The 18,159-nt window shown below is 39.4% G+C and overlaps 1 long non-coding RNA gene across 1 annotated transcript in view; it reads right to left on the bottom strand.

Moving 5' to 3' along the window:
• Window positions 1–8,690: 8,690 nt before the first annotated feature.
• LOC140505548 (uncharacterized) overlaps window positions 8,691–18,159 on the bottom strand; it is a 103,062-nt gene continuing 93,593 nt past the window's right edge. Inside the window, exon 4 of the long non-coding RNA XR_011967560.1 lies at window positions 8,691–10,073. This is a non-coding gene — a long non-coding RNA (uncharacterized lncRNA). The remainder of the gene's footprint in view (window positions 10,074–18,159) is intronic.

Below are 18,159 nucleotides of genomic sequence, written 5' to 3'. Positions count from 1 at the left end.
CCATTATCTTAGGTAGAATTATATTGGCCATGTCAATAAACAGGGTAGGAGTCTAACTTCATTGTTTATTTTTTTATCCATTCATTCATTTAATCTAATTGATCAATTCTGTTTTTTTATCACTTAATTCTATTTATTTAATTGATCAATTATTTATTTATTTGATTTGAAAGAATACCAAGTGACTTCCTGCCAACACTAAACCATCCATTCAACTAACTTAGGGTAGCATCTAAAATTACCATCATTCACACCTTTGGGTGAGGAAATAAACACATAAGACCCCTATTAAAATGCAAATATGTAAGAAGAAGTAGAGTACAATGGAAACAGCTTGGGGTTTAAAGTCAAAAGACCATCATTCAAAGCAAGGCTCTTCACCATGATTGTGATTATAAACCTGTAAATGTATCCCTCAGAAGGAACTCTAATCTAAGAAGTAATTATGGTAGAGTAGAAGAAATTAGTGATCGTTTAATTGGATTGAGTTCAAAAGACTCAGAAGATATATCTCTGCTACTCCTAGTATGTAACCTTCAGCAAGTCACTTAACTTTTCTGAGCCTGAGTTTCCTCATCTGTAAATGAGAAGGTTGAATTCAGTAACATCTGAGGTTACTTCCAGCTGCAGATCTATGATGCTATGAGGGAGTTGAAATAACTTACCTCTGTCTTCCAGTTCTAGAATTTTGTGATTCTGAAATATGGTAGTGTCACAAGTGAAATTCAACATAGGTAAACTGAGATAGTTCAACAAGGACACACTGAATTAATTTTTTGAGCTATCAAGATAATGTTTATTAATAGGGGCACTACCTGCCAATATAATGGGTCAATGGCTTGCCTCATTGTCTAGCCGAAAACCCTAAGATAAACTCATTTTTTAAATAAGATTAAAACAAAGAATAAAGCTGACTATGTGACATTGTAGGTTTCAGCACAAAATGACTGGTTACAGAACTGAGGCATAAGGGACTATATAACTGATTGGAAGTTGGAAATGCAGGGTTAGCAACAACCCTCCCTTCCCTCTTCTGACTAAGAAACGTTCATTGGTTGAGTCTACCTGCAAAGGTAAAAGATAGTGGGTCGGACTTTGGAGAGCAAACCAGGCATCTTTGAAGGATAGTTTGGTGGTGAAAAGATACTAGACTAGACTCCCTCTTTTCACCTGAGTCCCTCAAAGAGAACAGATTTACCTGAGGGAAGAGTAGATTTATTATCAATGATTATCAGAAGTGGATGCCTAGATTTAACTCATTATAGACCAGCTGAATTTTTGCACTCAGTTCAGAGACAAAGAACCATGACTTAAGCAGTTACAAGAAAAAAACCAATTAACTGTAAATAGAATCAATAAAAATGATACAGAATCAATTTAATCTTCTCAGTGGACTGATGACATCTGAAAGTAAATGGTTCCAGGTGTGGGAAAGAGGGAAAGAGAAAGATGTTGGCAAAGAATGAGAACTGGTTCATTGAACTACAGTTCATTTAGGTGGAAAATGTACTGTTATTTAGGTTGTCATCATTGTCAATGTCCTTGTCCTCGTCATCATTATCATCATAGTTCGTATTGTTTTTACCCTAGTGAGTTAAAATATTGAGGCTATCTGGCAGGCAGAACAGATGCTGAGCAACTAAGAGAGAAGGCTCCATCAGCCCATTTATTGACTCACTTTATGTTTATATTGGTATGTACTTACATATATATTCCTGTCTTCACTACCAGAATACAAACTTCTTGCAAACAGGGATTGGTTCATTCTTTATACTGTATCCTAGTACCTAGCACATAATAGGTTCTTAATAAATGTTTGTTGGTTGATTGATATATGAGCTCTAGACACAAAGCTTCTGTTAATCAGTCTAAGATTGGTTTATCTTTTAAGGCTGCTGTATCACACTTCTGACTCATAATGAGATTTGAGTCTACTAAAATGTGTAGATCTTTTTCACTTTAATTGCTTTCTGGCTCCTTCTCCCCAATCCTGTAGTCACACAATTCCTGATTCTTGTCAATTCTACCTATACAACACCTCTCCTATATGTTCCCTTCTCTCCATTCACATGGTCATCAACACCTCTCATGTTTATCATTATGATGACCTTCTAATTGGTCTCCCTGCTTTAATCCTCTTCTCTCTCCAACCCATTGGTCATACAATTGCCAAATAATCTTGCTAAAATACAGGTCTGACTATACCACTCTTCTGCTGTAAATCTTTGGTGTTTCCTTATTACTTCTCATATAAAATATAGTAAACTCTCAAGCTTGTCATTTAGAGTCCTGCACTATCTGACTTCTGTTTACCTTTTCTTGTCTATTTAATACTACTTCTGGTCAAGCACTTTATCTTCCAGATCAATCACCTGCGTAATGTTCCCAGATCTCAGCATTTCATTTCCCACCTTTGTGCTTTTGTCTAGTCTGTCCCTCAACCTTGGAATAAAATTTCTCTTTATCACACCACTTAAAATTCTTAACTTCCTTCAATGCTTAGTTCAATGGTCATCTCCTATAAGAATGTGATCCCTCAGTTGTAAGCGCTCTCTCTCTCTCTCTCTCTCTCTTTCTCTCTCTCTTTCTCTCCCTTCCTCCCTCTACTAGAAGCAATGTCTCATATAGGACAAATAGTTCCACTGTTAAGATTTCATGGTCACTAAGGTGACAGAAAGGGAGAGAAATCCCTTCCATTGATTGTCCTCTAGCAGAAGCAAAGTTTCTCACTATCTCAACTGTCTCACAAAACTAGAAAATTTCCCTTTTCAGAACCATGGTATGTGGCCAAATATCAAGGAATCAGTTAATTGTTGATTGATTCCCTAATGGATTTAAATTGCTTCCTTCATCCTTCTCAAAAAGATAACAGTACCCCGTCCCCCACAGGATTTTGCACTTAATTTAACACATTATTACTTCATTTTTCTATAATCTGTCTCCTTCTGTAATTTCAACTGAGTTGGGGAGGTGGGGAAGGAATCAGGTGGTCAGACACCAACCCTTCACATACTTAGTATCTGCTTACATGCTCCAGTATAATGTAAGCTCTTTGAGGGTAAGGCACTGCTTTGAAGGTTTGTTTTTGTATTTTCAGTTCCTATCACAGGGTTCTGCATATAGGTGTTTAATGTATGTAGGTGTTTAATGCATGTAATTGAATTGTGTAGTCTTAATGCATGCAATTGAATTGAGTAGCATTAAATGAAAATGTAATTTTTTTTTGTTATCCCAAAGGCAAAGTTTTACCTACATTCTTTTATAATTTTATCTTATTAGATTCCATCCACCTTGCCTTGTTGGAGTTTCCTTGTGTCTCCATCATTTAGTGTATCCCTTCCATATTCATGTCCTCCATAGACACTATACATAGGTCATGTCAGTTCTCAGCCAAGTCATCAATGAAAATATTGAAATGACTCCAAAGAAAAAGTCCTTCAACATTCCAATCCTTAATCATCTTTCTTTGGTTCTATTTAATGTATTATTTCTAAATCCACTTTCCCAAAACCAAACTATACCTCTTTATCGTATCCTCTAGGGTCTTATGAGGGACTGTGAAAAGCCTCACTGAAATTCAGGTATTCTTTGTGGGCCTCATTTCCCTGGTCTATCTCTCAGATATTTAAATGGACCTGCGATCTCATCAATTCAAAATTTCCTCCAAAGATGCAGAGCAGATTCCAACTCATCCATGCTTTCTCATTCTATGGGACTCTTGTCTAAGGTCTCTCAAAAGGTTACTCACTACAAGGCATCCCTTTGAATATATGTTGGAATATGGGCAATAGATTCTGTCTCTCTATGCTTTATGAAACATATTTTCTCCATTTGGTCTTTCCTGTGCTTCCCTCAGCTTTATTCTTCCAACATTTTCTCCTGGTTCACCAATGATTAGAAGTCATTTATTAAAACAAAGAAATCTGCCCTTCAGTATTCATTAAATTAATTCAAGTCAATGAACAATTGCTGTTCAGTTGTTTCAGTCATATCTGACTCTTCATGACCCCATTTGGGGTTTTCTTGGCAAAGATACTGGAGTAGTTTGCCATCTCCTTCTCTAAATAGGGACTCAATAAATGTTTATTGACTAGTAAGTGCCTGAGGTGAGATTTGAACTCAGTTCTTTCTGACTCCAGGTCCAGAACTCTATCCACTGTGCCTTCTAGCTGCCTCCCTGCTAATTAGACCACTCCAAATGTTTATTATCAGCATGTTATTGAACAGGGCTATTGTTAACGTCTTCCAGTCTTCAATCTTGAATGATCTCAATATATGATTGGACAAGACCTTATTACAAAAGAGCTTCTAAGACATTGTTTTGTTCTACCCAAATGCTCTTTCACAATCACCAAATAATAAGCACAATGGCATCCCAGATACCCTACCTCATTCAGTCAGTAGTGAGAAGGTAAGGATTTGATCCATTGCTGAATAGCAAACTGAAATTATTTTTATGACTCTCTCCCTCACTTCTCTCTTTCCCTCTTCTCTCCCTCTCTCCTCTCTCAGCAAGACTTTATCATTAGTACTGAGATATATAATGACAAAATGTCCTGTGAAATTGTATTTCTTATAGTTTTGAGGGCACACAGTAAGACTCACTCTGCCAACTTCTTTCTTTGCCTCTCTAAGGAGTACCTGTGAACCAGCCTTCCATTTTATTTCAACTTCCTTCTGTCTTCTGTGTTTTAGAGCAAGAATGTCAAGATAAATACCATTCATCCTCCAGCAATATGTCCACTCATTGGTCACTGGGCAAGGATCTCATATTTAAAGTATTAATTCAAGTTAGATGGGAGTCTAAAAATTGTATGAGCTTTAGCACCTCCTTATCCTTTCCCCACTATTCTGCTACTATCCCTGCAAAAGTGAAAGTGGGCTAATTCAGGACTAGTGATTATTTTTTAATTTCCTTTGTTTCATATGTTGTTATGACCATAAAATTTTTAGCATCAGGTGGCCAGGCTGCTACCAGTAAAGTATATCTGTGTTAGAATTAATCTGTTTCCCAAGGCCATACTCAAAGCCTTTCCAACATGGCAAAATCTGCCAGGGCTTATGCTTTTTCTGGTACAGCCTTTGAGAACTAGTATCACTTTCATGTCATGAGAAGGCATCAGGGTAGGATTTCAATGAAGGATCAGTCTATTAACCTTGTTTAAAAAGGCAACGAAAGTAGTCTGACAAGATTTGTTCCTGATGACCCTATACTCATTCCTTCTGGTCATGGTTTCTCTTCTGAGTGTTCATAAACCATTCTCTTCATAATACATTTCAGAGTTTTATCAGGAATGAGCATTAAGATCCTTTTTAAAAAAAATGAGCCCATCTTAAGTACTAAAGACTTTCTCCAATCTTCCATGAAGGCCTAAAGAAAATTCCCAAAGAGATCTGGGACAACTAGAGAACAGCTCTGCTCCTAAGAGATGTATACTCCTGCATCCTTTCCCTTTGGCTCCTTCTCAACTACAACCAAATGCTCAAAATGGATGAGGCCCAGACAACATTTCCTTACCCTCTTCTATTATCTCTTTCTGTTCATGTCTATAGTTATGACACAGCAGGACTAATAGGGATAAGACTGGGGTTGGGGGGGGTGGGGGAAGAGCCAAGGTGGCAGAGTAGAAAGACCCATCTACTCTAGTTCTTCCCCCACAGCCATAAAATACTTGTAACAAATGACTCTAAACAAATTCTAGAGCAGTAGAAGCCACAGAATGACAAGAGTGAAAGAGATTTACAACTCAAGGTAGCCTGGAAGGCCAACAAGAAAGGTGTGTCACATAGGGCAAGGAGGGGAGCACAGCCCACAGATCCCAGCGGCAGGAACAGGATGGGAGCACATCTTGGGGACACAATTCCCAGCAACAGCTACGGTTCCCAGATCCCTCAACCCACAAATGCCAAAGACAGCTTCAAAGGTAAGTGAAAAAACTTTTTCACCTAGGTTAGAAGGGAGCAAGATCCTCCCCTAGCCATGGCCTCAGGCTGGCAGAAGTCACTGCAGTACAGCATCCCTTTATGGAGCCCTTGGCCTAAAGACCCTGGGGGAATTGAGCCGCTGATCTGAGTCTCAGTTCCGAATGGCAGCCCTGGGGTGAGGAAGAATGCTGGTGTGATGGAGCTGGTAGAGGCTCTGGAAAAGGAATTCTACTTACAGATCCTGGGCAGAAAAACTTTGGTAGCTCCCAGACCAGAGTGCAGGCCAGGAGAAGAGTAAACTCCTCTCCCTTGATTGTGCCACCTTGGAAGAACTGAGAACTTACAGGTCCCCAGAGTATACCCTCCTCTTGACAAAGGGCTCAAAAGTCAAGTAGTTGGCTAGGAAAATGCCCAAAAAAGGGGGGGGGGGGAAAGATGATAGAAGGCTACTTTCTTGGTGAGTGATATTTTCTTCCACCCTTTCAGATGAGGAAGAACAATGCATACCATCATAGGAAGACCCAAAAGTCAAGGCTTCTGCATCCAAAACCTCCAAAATAAATATGCAATGGTCTCAGGCCATGGAAGAGCTCATAAAGGATTTTGGAAATCAAGTAAGAGAGGTAGAGGAAAAATTGGGAAGAGAAATGAGAGTGATGCAAGAAATTCATTAAAAGGGAATCAACACCTTGCTAAAGGAAACCCCCAAAAAAATGCTGAAGAAAATAACACCTTTAAAAACAGGCTAACTCAATTGGAAAAAGAGGTCTAAAAAGCCAATGAGGTGAAGAATGCTTTAACAAGCAGAATTAGTCAAGTAGAAAAGGAGGTTCAAAAGCTCACTGAAGAGAATAGTTTTTTAAAAATTAGAATGGAGCAGATGGAAGCTAATGACTTTATGAGAAACCAAGAAATTATAAAACAAAACCAAAAGAATGAAAAAATAGAAGATAAGGTGAAATATCTCTTTGGAGAAACAACTGACCTACAAAATAGATCCAGGTGAGACAATTTAAAAATTATGGGACTACCTGAAAGCCATGATCAAAAAAAGAGCCTAGACATAATCTTTCATGAAATTATCAAGGAAAACTGCCCTGATATTCTAAAACCAGAGGGTAAAATAGATATTGAAAGAATCCACTGATCGTCTCCTGAAAGAGATCCCAAAAGGAAAACTCCTACGAAGATTGTACCCAAATTCCAGAGTTCCCAGATCAAGGAGAAAATATTGCAAGCAACTAGAAAGGAACAATTTGAGTATTGTGGAAATACAATCAAGATAACACAAAATCTAGCAGCTTATATATTAAGGGATTGAAAGACTTGGAATGAGATAGTCCAGAAGTCAAATGAACTAGGATTAAGACCAAAAATCACTCAGCCAGCACTGAGTATAATACTTCAGGGGGAAAAGTGAATTTCAGTGAAATAGAGGACTTTTAAGCATTCTTGATGAAAAGACCAGAGCTGAATAGAAAATTTGACTTTCAAATACAAGAATCAAGAGAAGCATGAAAAGGTAAACAGGAAAGAGAAATCATAAGGGACTTACTAAAGTTGAACTGTTTACATTCTCATACGGAAAGATAATATTTGTAACTCTTGAGACTCTCAGTATTTGGGTAGTTGGAGGGATTATACACATATATGTATAGACAGAGAGCACATGATGAGTTGAATAGGAAGGGATGATATCTAAAAAATAAAATTAAAGTGTGAGAGAGGAACATATTAGGAGGAGAAAGGGAGAAATAGAATGGGGCAAATTATCTCTCGTAAAAGAGACAAGAAAAGCTTTTTCAATGGAGGGGAAAAGGGGGAAGGTGAGAGGGAAAAAGTGAAGCTTACTCTCATCACATTTGGCTTAAGGAGGGAATAACATGCACACTCAATTTGGTATGAAAATCTGTCTTACACTACAAGAAAGTAGGGGAAAAGGGAAAAAGTGGTGTGGGAGGATGATAGAAGGGAGGGAAAATAGGAGGAAGGAGTAATAAGAAGTAATCACTTTAGGGAAGGGACAAAGTCTAAAGAGAGAATAGAATAAATGGGGGCAGGATAGGATGGAGGGAGATATAATTAGTCTTTTACAACATGACTATTATGGAAGTCTTTAGCAAAAGTACACATATATAGCTTATATTGAATTGCTTGCTTTCTCAGTAGGGATGGGTGGGGAGGGAGGGAGAGAAGTTGGAACTCAAACTTTAAGGAATGAATGTTGAGAATTGTTTTTGCATGCAACTGGGAAATAAGAAATATAGGTAATGGGGTATAGAAATCTATCTTGCCCTATAAGAAAAGAGAGAAGATGGGGATAAGGGAAGGGAGAGGTATGATAGAAGGGAGAGCGGATTAAGGGAAGGAGTAACTAGAAAGCATGGTGTTTTGGGGTGGGAGAGGGGAGAGATAGGGAGAAAATTTGGAACTCAAAATCTTGTGGAAATGAATGTTGAAAACTAAAAATAAAAAACACAAAATAATTGGTTCTTTGGGTGATTTTTAAAAAAATAAAAGAAAAAGGTGTGGGGATCTGGAAGTGCCACTACAAATGTCTCAAACATGAACTAACTGAAAATGGTATGCCCTTGGGAAAATTGAGATTTAAATGTTATTTAATTTATTGAGATTATAAATCTAGATTTGATTTGGCTGAAATTTTGTTCTGAAGCTAAATCATTTTGTATTCTCATTTACATTGAGATATGTCCTCCTGTTAGAATAATTATATAAAGTCAGACCTTAATAGCCCATTTGCTACTTAACATTAAAATAATATGCTGGGAAATGCGCAGATCAGGAAGTCTTGAGTTAAAATCTGGTCTCAGAAATTTATTAGCTGTGTGATTTTAAGCAAGTTACTTCACCTCTGTTTACCTCAGTTTCCTAATCTGTAAATAGAATAATAATAAGAGCACCCACCTCCCAGGGTTGTTGTGAAGACTACGCAAGTGTGAGGTGCTTAACACAGTATATCAATGTTAACTAGTTATTATCATTAATTCTTTCATTGAATGTAATTACTCCATACAGTATTACTCTATACTGGGTTTTACATGTGATTAATACTGAATGTCAAAAGTGATAAGATGAATGATTTTCTATGTAAAATAATCTGGAACTGCATTCAACTGAATTGATGTCACCTGACTGATAATAAGTTTTGCTTCATGTATTAAATACATGATGTTATGTATGTTGTTGCGTTTCTAAACACTATTTCTTACTAAACACTATTACAAAGTTGGGGGAAGCATTGTCTCAGAAATGTTGTTAGAAAAGTAACTTTACTTTTAATGTGTAAGCTGCTAGATTATACTGAGTTTTTAAAAGAATGTGGCAAAAATGTGAGGAAAACTTAAATATTTAATGGGGTATATTTGCTTTAAAACAGTAATTTACTGTTGAGAGGAAAAGTAGCAAAGTCTTTAAATTGTCCTAATCTGTGAGGTTTCTGGGGACTTTCTGCTTACACAAGGTCATAAATACAACAGGTCTTATCAGCCCTGTTGACCACATGCTGTAACATTCTAAAGTGCTGAAATTTGAGAAACAAGGACCACACCCAGCCAAAGTGGGGAAATTCTAGTTTGCTTAGGGTAGAGTTGATTTTTATCTTATTATTTAACTATCACTTATGAAAGTGAATGAAGTACTGTCCATTAAGAAATAGTCTGTACTGAAGTTACATCTTGGAGCCAACTTTAACAACAATTAAGTTCAAAGGTTTCACTATAGCCTTAGGGGTGAACAGGAAATACAGATTGGACACTTGCTGTAGTTAGCATTTTTTCCTGAGGTTTAGAGTTACCTATCAAATATTCACTGTATGAGTGAAACTCCAGAATATAATTGTTCTTAGATTATAAATGAAAGGTAAACAAGATGTCCTTATATGTGCTCATTGTTAAGTGTTGTTGTAACATGAGGGAAATAATCTAGCCACAAAAGTGTGATCAGTTAAATTTTGCTATTTAAGGTAAAAATCTCTAGGCACTATAATTTGATATTATTCTAAGTTTTGATCCGAGGTATAATTGTCTAAGCTGTCATGAAGCCAGCAGTCCATCATTCAAGGGAGATGCCCAAAGGGAGTAGAAACTGCTACAGGTGGATGTCTGTAGATATTGTTATGAGGGATGAATCTAGAAAGGAAAGAAAACAAATTTTTGTTAATTGAAAAAGTAAAATAGAATTTCAAAATTAAGTTAAAAAAAAAAAAGAAGAGGGATGAGACCTAGTATATAAGAACTATAAATTGTTGAACAGGAAATAGTGTGTGACATACTACAATTTAGTCATCACTTCTACAATGTGTTCTTTTTGACTCCAGGTTGACTCCCCTATTTTAGACAGATGCTCAGAATTCCAATTCTGCTTCCCATGCCACCCTTTGGATCTGGCAAGTCTGACTTGAACTGCCATTAATTCTGATTATTTTCTTTACTCAGAAAAAATCAACACCTTGGACTTTGCCTTCTTTTCCCAAGAAGAGTCTTTCCTCAGGCCCTGATAACTCTCCTTAATCTCCGATAACCCTTCCTGTTGTCAGGGATTCAACATGGTCAGACAGGATATCCAAGGTCTCTGGCCACTTGGGACTATGCAGAAAAAAGAAGAAAATAAGAAATCACCAGTAGCTGGCCTGTCAGCCTCCCTAGGCACCCATCCAGAACTCTTGTAGAATCTGATCCTGAGGACAGATGGGATGCAGAATGAGTTTGGAGAAGGACAAAGGCCCCCTGATGCCTCTGTGTGTCACTGTATATCAAGGTTTACTGGGCACTCGGTTATGTGGCCATTCATCTCTGAGGCTGGTTCCCTGACTCCCTTCCCCCATCTCCAATAATACTTAATGGACTTGACAATCCCTCTAGCCACTGAGGAATTTAAAAAGAAGCTGGCCACTTAAAACAAGAATGAAAATTAGGGGTCAATCTAGCAGGCACCAGGGAGCAGGTGATTAGGGGAACAAACTCAGAGTGAGTTGGAACCACAAGCAGCACAATTCCTCATCTCTCCCAGGAGCTGGGTTGAGGGAGAGCATCTCTTCTGGCTAGGAGGGTCCAGCACATAGTGTTGAGATTATTTCCCCAAACAGCAACAATGTAACAGCAATGGTGGCAGAGAGGGCAAGGCAATGCCCCAGACCTCTAGGTTAGAATCTCTATGCCTCCGACCCACATTGTTCCCTCTGGCTTCTTCTCCCAGGATTGGGGTTGGAGGTGGGGGGACTCTTACCCTGACAAGCAAGTTGATAGAAAGAAGCCCAATTTCATCTTCCTCTCCCAAATTAAGTGTGCCCAGGAGGCAGAGAAGGTAACCCCAGTCCTGTTCCCTAAACCTAGAGTTTGGGTTGAGCAGGATGGTGTTCTGCTATGCTCTTTTCCTGAGATGTCTTCATTTAAAGGAAGAGGCAGTCAGGATATATCAACATCTACCAGTGTAGACTTTACTGCCTGTGATAGAAGATAAGTCTTAGAGACTGGCTTGAACCTCAGAGAGGTTGATTGATATACCCCTGGTCACATAGCTAGAACCTAAGTCTCCAGACTCCCAGTTCAGTTTGCTGTCATACCATACTGCTCCTCTACTTAAAATATACCTGAATTAAAGGCAAAATTCCTGGAGTAAAACACATTCAATTGTCACTAGATAGGAAAGTTGCAGAATGCGCTTAACAGAACTCTTAAGAAATAGAAAAGGAGGGCTATCAGCTCAGGATACATCTTCTTACACAGAAACAAGAAGAGGGTCTAGAATTCAGTACTTCTGAAACTGAGAGTTGCAACCCCACACGGGATCGCAAAAATTTTGGCAACAGTTAAAAAGGTTTTCTAACATACAATGACCAAAAATTAATTAAAAATCAAACGTGTACTGAATCCGAGGTGTTTCTGGCGGCACTTGCCCATTGTGCAACTTCACTATAGCCTTGATTCTGAATACAAAAGAAATGTGGGACAACAACATTTATAGACATCTCCACTCCAAATGTTCATATGGACTATTTGCACCCAACCTGCAGTAGAGCCTTCCAAGCTCATGTTGATCTGATCAGCCACACTGGGACACACTGTACCTTAACCCCAACATATGGATGTCATTTTGATCCTCTTCAAGAATGAAGGATGACAACCAATCAACCAATCAATCCTTAGTCTTGAATTGTTTCTTTTTGTGAAATAAAGCAATCAGCATGCATTTGTTAAATGTCTGCTATACGCCAGACACTATGCTAATCCTAGAGCTACAAAGACAAAAATTAAATAGCTCCTTCCTTCAAGTGACTGGGTCAGACATTTTCTTTCTCCAGGGTCAAGACTCCTCTATTATAGATTAGTTCATTAAATATGAATTACTTTCAAAATTTGTTTTTTATTATTCTGATTAACATACATTTATTTTCCTATCCTCCCAATCCCCTCTCCCACTCCCATTGAACAATTTAAAAGAAAAACAAAATCCTGTTTAAACAAATATGCCTAGCCAAGCAAAACAAATTCCCAAATGGACCACATCCAAAAAAGTATGCCTCCTTCTGCAGGTGGTTGACTTGCTTCATCTGAGGTCCTCCAGGATCACAATTGCATTGTTTTAAGATCTGTGGGAGTTTTATATATGTGTTATGATTGCATAGATGATTCTCCTAGTTCTTCTCACTTCACTCTGCATTAGTTCATAGAGGTCTTCCCAGTTTCTTCTGAAACAGCCCATTCCATATTTTTTTTTTTATGATACACTGTTTCTTTACATTTAGAGAACATATGTTTTTTAGCCATGTAAATAATTTTGCGATAATTAGAAGGTAAATTTCTTGAGTTCTGGATCTATTTGTCCTTTTTCTTTGAATGCCCAACTTTGGCATCCCACCTAACACAGTCAGCCTTAATCAATGCTTGTTGATTATTGGTACCATGATGCCTGCTTAGCTGAAGTCTGAAAATTCACAGAGTAAGCAAATGCACTTAGAAGTGTATCAATGATTCCCTTATTTATAAGTCATTGACCAGAGGGGGTTGAAAGGAGGGAGAACTATCATTTTAAGAGGTTGGTGAAATCATACAGCACAAAGCCTTCTCATTATGGGTCTTTATATAGCTCCAAAAGATATAGATATATGTGTATGTATATATGTATATGTTTATTATCTTTTCTTTTAAGTTTCTCTATTGATAATTTGGTTTTTACATGAATGAATGAATGCAAAAGTATGTAGTAAGACTTTTTATGTGCCAATCACTATGCTGAGCATTAAGGACATTGTCATTGTTTTTCCTTCATTCTTGAAGAGGACCATGACATCTGACTTGCAAGTGAATTGGATTTATGTGAGGTGGTGCAAAATCACCAGCCCACTTTTTCCTCTGGAGCCATCTGGGTCCTGTGGCAAAATATGAGCTTGAGTACCATGAGGTGTCCTACTGGAGATCCAACTGGCCAGTTCTAGTGGAGCAATGTAGATCCTCCTGTCCCCCTCCCCTCTCCTCTCTTCCCCTCCTCTCCTTTCCTCTTCCCTGTCTCTTCTCTCCTCTCCTCTCTTTTGTTCTCCTCCTTCCTCTCCCTCTGTACACACAGGATATCATACCTTTACCTGCAGGTGCTCTGCCCAAAGGAATGTAAATTGAACATGTGAATATCAAAGCAAAAATAGTCCTTACATTCCAGGAAACTGCATCATAAAGGGGAGGACAACATGTAAAGGAGAGTTGTGGAAGAGTGAAATTCTTTCATGGGAAAACTTGCAACTTGTTGTTGTGTTTGTCTTTCATTGCTGAAGAAGACCGTGCCATCAGAGAAATGATGACATGACTTGCACGTGACTTTGTTTTGAGTGAGAGAGGGTGATGAGAAGGGCCAAAGAGTAGAGAGTGACACCCTTCACTCAGTAACAACAATAGTAAAGTTAATTTGATCAAGGTACGTGGTTCCAGAACTGAGGGGGGGGGGGGGGGGAAGTAGTTAGGAGGTCAAGGCTGTGCAAGGGGGAGAATTTGAAGGGGTTGATGGGCTCTGTGTGAAGAAAGGTGTTTTGATATGGATTTCATGGATTCCAAGAAAGAGTACAAAGACAGCACAGTGATATATTAACCTGAAGCAATGAAAATAAAGCAGTTTTATCACTACAAATGGGCAAGGTTCTGGGTAGGTCTTCAAAGCCTTTGTCACTACTGGGTGGGGACCCAGGGTGGAGCTGAGCTGCTCCTAGAAGGTCAGAACTGACATTGATAGCATCATTTAACTGGGTTGCCACTTGGTTTAACTAGGACATGGGTGACTGCTAACTCCTACATGCTAATCACAGCCACCTTGTACTTTAAAGGGTCTAGACATGGTATAACCTCTTCCAGTGCTGTGACCAGTCAGGTCCCTACAAAAGAGGACCCTGTGGCAAGACTGCTGGATATGAAGAGATGACTAGAGGGAAGCATTTTCCAGACTTAAATGGTGATCAGAGAGAGGCAATGTGGGGTAGAAGATTGCAGCAGGGCAGATGTTTCATCAAGGCAGTAAGACCAGGAGGAGAGGCCAGAGAATAGAGAACAACTTTCATTTCCTGACACATCCCTAACACCTCCACTCAGTCCCCTACTCAGGGAACCATCCTTTATAATAGAGAATAAAAAAAAAAAACAAAGGGAAAAACCAATTCAGCAGAAATAACCAATACATCCATCAACTAAGACAGTATATGCAGTGTTCCACATCCATAGTTCCCCATCTCTGCAAAGAAGGGAGGGATGGATGTATTATTGTTTTTCAAATGAACATAGATGCTGTTGTGATTAATAAAAGATGAATTCATCTTAAAAATAGCTGAATTCATCGTAGCTCTTTGTCATCACGTATTAGGAAGGTATTGTAGATGAAGATCTGTCCCCAATTCAAGAAGACTTTTGAAATTTGTGCTGAATCAGTGCAAGGGATCCCATTGTTTCTTTCTGCTCATCTTCCCAGTATGTGTCAACCAGTGTGTTGGGAGAGGCATCAAACAGAGGTGGTATGTACTTTGATCCCATCCCCATGTCTTTTGTGTTATCTGTTAGTCAGCACATAAGCCCCATCCCCCTTATCTCTAATCTTATTTCCCTGAGGAAAAGCAGTGGTGAACCACTCCAGTGTCTTTGCCCAGAAAATCCCAAATGGGGTCAGGAAGAGCTGGGAATGACTGAAAAATGACTGAAAATAACTAAGCAGGACAACGAGGGCTTTGTTCCTGGAGGGCTAGGCTTAATAAGGACTGACCAAAGACTTGCATAGAATCTAGGCCAGGTTTTCTGCACCCCACTAGTTCACACTCTACAGAACCCTATGGGATCAACGGCCCTGACAGTCCTTCAACATCATAGAAACAACTGTGCTTAGCACTTAGCAAAACGAATTCGTTTTCATAGGAAGCTAGCAGCTTTTCCCCCTCTCCACCCCTCTACCGTTGCAACTGCACAGAGGTGAGTCAGTTTTCTTTGTCCCACCCTGCTTCCCTCCTCTTCTAGATATTTAATATTTTCCTTTTTCCCACAATAAGGAATTGCCCTGGGTTTTCTTCTGAACCATACCTTTGCCCCCCAGGATCATGGCTTTAGAATTGGAAGGGGCTTAGAGGTCCTCCAGGTCAAAATTCTCTTTGTTTTCAGAGGAAGAAATGGAGGGACAAAGAAATTAGTGACTTGCTCATGGTCACATAGCTAGCAAGGGACAGAGGTGGGTTTTGAAGCTAACGCTTCTGACTACAAAGCCAGTTGTCTTTCCATTACATCACACTAAGCTCAGTCAAATTGGTTTTGAAAAGTTGATTTGTGGGCCCATTTTATGTTGCTTTACCCAGGCGGGTTTTGTGTCTCCCTAGGCTTAAAACTCACTAGTTTTGGCTCTGGCATTGTGATAGATCTCCTTAGGAAAGGCTAGGAAGTGACTGAGTAAGTCTGGAATACATCATGGCATATTATGCTGATGGTAGTGTGCTCTATTTCTCCATTATTTCCACCAGAAACAAAATAAGAAGAAAAACTTTACCCCTGGAGAGATACAGGCTAATGATTATACTCAGAAGCAGTGGGAGGTTTTGAAATCTCTTTAGGGATGGGATTCGGGGAAGAAGACATCACATTATTTTGTGTGCCTTCGTCACTCAATAAACTTAGTCTACAGCCATGCAAGGTCTTCCCATTTTCACTGAGAATGAAACCAATCCAGGCATAAGAAGACTTTGTGTGTTCAATTATTTTTCAGTTGTATCCAACTTTTCATGACCCTATTTGGGTTTTTTTGTGCAAAGATACTGGAGTGGTTTGCCATTTCCTTCGCCAGCTCATTTTACCAGTGAGGAACTAAGGCAACAGGGTTAAGTGACTTGCCCAGAGTCACAAAAATAGTGTCTAAGGCCAGATTTGAACTAGGGCCAGCACTCTATCCACTGCAGCACCTAACTACCCACCTGGTCTGTTATCATACTAGCTATCATTTTAAATAGCTGATTTAAGATTTGCAAAGCACTTTAGAAATATTTCAATTGATCCTCACAACAACAAGAGGTAGGTGCCATTATTATTATTATAAATTGCTAACATTTATATAATGCTCATTCTCCCCATTTTACAGATGAGGAAACAAAGGCAGGCAGAAATTAAGTAACTTGCTCAGAATCATAAAACTAGTAAGTATTTGAGATCAGATTTGAACTCAGGTCTTCCTAATTCTAGATTGAGTGCTCTGTCTACCTTGCTGCACACCCTGTCCCAGAATCCTCCAGCTTATTTTTAAAAACTTTCTCTTTCTCCTCTCATCCTCTAACCTCTTCTTAGGATTTCCTTTTCCCTCTTCCTTTCATCACATGTCACTGGTCTATCAGCTTCCTTCTCCTCTCAAGGAAATAGGCCAATTATACATTCTGAGCCTATGAGGATAGAAACTAAATAAACTTCATGTATCAAAATTTGGCTCTGAGGGTGGTGTGTCCCCTTCATCTAACTCTGATCCATCATTCCTCCAAGCACCAGCCCTGGTCTGCCCATAGCAATCCAGTCTAACTCACATGAAGACTCTAAGGTTAGGTCAGGGTGGTTGCTTGGATAATATGTGAGTTCTCTAGTCTGTGAGGGAGTAAAAGAAGGATTGGGAGTGAGAAGTGAAGAACTATCATGAACAGGCTGATCATTTCAGATTGTCTAGGAGAACTGTGGCTCAATCTGGCTACTCCTAGAAATAACAGAGCAGAAGAAAGAATTTAATGTTATAGTCTTATCTTCTGCATCTCCAGGTGTGATTATCTAGGAATTCAGATTTCTGATTTTTCTCTCCCTATCTCCATATCATCTCTAACACTCAACATCACTTTTTTTAGCCTCCTGCATAGGTAGTGAGTTCCCCATCCCTGGAAGTCTTCAACATATTTGACTGAAAGAACATTTCCCAAGAATGTTGTAGAGAGGATTGCTGAGGCACTATTGAATTCATTAGCCTCTAAAGACTCTTCTGATGGTGATTCTGTCACTCAGTTCATTCAGTCTCTCCTCAGAGTGGCAGTACATGGGATGTTTCCTCCTTGAAGAGGACAAGGGAGTAAAGGGATGGAAAGGAAAACCTTGAGTGCCAGTGGGTGGGGCTGCACATGACAACTGCATGATTTATCCATGTGGGGATAACTTAGGATGCAGGGGAGCTTTCAGACTTTCCTCATGGGGTCACTGTTTCAGCCCAGCATTGCAGGGACCAATCTGTCAGGCAGTCTCTCCTTCTCCCCTTTCCCTCCATAAATCTTTCTTTCCCCCCCCACTTCCTCTCTGTCTCTATCTATCTTTCTCTGTCTCTCTCCCTCCCCATCTTTTTCTTCCCCTCTCTCTGTCTTTATCTCTCTCTTTCTCTCACTTCCCCTCCATCTAACTTTCTCTTCAACCCCTCTGCTTTTCTCTGGCTCTGTCTCTCCTCTGTCTCCATCTCTTTTTCTCTTTCTCTCTCTTCCCCTCCATCCATGTTTCTTTTCCCCTTCTCTCCCTCCCTCCTTCCGTCCCTCTTTCTCTCTCTTTCTTTCTTTCTCTCTCTCTCTCTTTCTCTCTCTCTCTCTCATAGACACACACACACACACACACACACACACACACACACACACACACACACACACACAATAGCAGCAGTAGGAGCTGCTCTAAAGAGCCCATGAATATAGAAGAGTGTTTCAGCCTGCCAGCTGGCTCCTTTCAGGACTGGAGAAGCATTAAGTGAGAAATTCTCTCC

This window comes from Notamacropus eugenii, chromosome 5, assembly GCF_028372415.1.
Source record: "Notamacropus eugenii isolate mMacEug1 chromosome 5, mMacEug1.pri_v2, whole genome shotgun sequence".
Lineage (NCBI taxonomy): Eukaryota > Metazoa > Chordata > Mammalia > Diprotodontia > Macropodidae > Notamacropus > Notamacropus eugenii.
This window is presented reverse-complemented; position numbering and strand designations above follow the sequence as displayed.